This window comes from Sinocyclocheilus rhinocerous, unplaced genomic scaffold (genome assembly GCF_001515625.1).
Source record: "Sinocyclocheilus rhinocerous isolate Xijiao unplaced genomic scaffold, SAMN03320098_v1.1 C35528014, whole genome shotgun sequence".
Classification (NCBI taxonomy): Eukaryota; Metazoa; Chordata; class Actinopteri; order Cypriniformes; family Cyprinidae; genus Sinocyclocheilus; species Sinocyclocheilus rhinocerous.
In genome coordinates, this window is record NW_015754672.1 from 1 (window position 1) to 514 (window position 514).

At 45.7% G+C, this 514-nt stretch overlaps 1 long non-coding RNA gene across 1 annotated transcript; it reads left to right on the forward strand.

Moving 5' to 3' along the window:
- Positions 1 to 32: 32 nt before the first annotated feature.
- LOC107734920 (uncharacterized) lies at positions 33 to 312 on the forward strand. Its single transcript, XR_001639221.1, has 2 exons — positions 33 to 180; positions 266 to 312. It is a non-coding gene; the product is annotated as an uncharacterized LOC107734920 (long non-coding RNA).
- The last annotated feature ends 202 nt before the right edge of the window (positions 313 to 514 follow it).

Genomic DNA, 514 nt, shown 5'->3' on the forward strand with positions numbered 1-514 from the left:
AAAAAAGCTGCATCTTTTCTCTATTTTTCGCTCCAGGTGGAGATCGACGGACAGAAGTTTCAGGGAACCGGATCCAATAAAAAGGTGGCGAAGGCCTACGCAGCACTTGCAGCCCTGGAGAAGCTCTTCCCAGAAGGCTCCAACTCGGAGGCAAACAAGAAGAATAAAATGCCTCCAATGGTATGCCTGGCTCTTCCTGTTTTCAGTGTCATTATGATCTTCACGTATATATTCTGTGCATAATTGACTGATTTGCTAATTTCAGCACCCCGCTGGATTTGGGATGGTGAGTGGGCCGCCTGCTGACATGGCGGTCAATCCCAGGGGCAGAGGAAGAGGACGTGGCAGGGGCCGAGGCCGGGGATTTAACAATGGAGGAGGATTCAATCAAGGTACAATTATAGTGCTGTCTGAAAGCATCCGTTTGCATTAGGCTTTTAGACAAACATTAACAGTCAGAGACCCAAATCAAACAATTAAGTACTTAACTTTCACTAAATATAGATAAAAACTA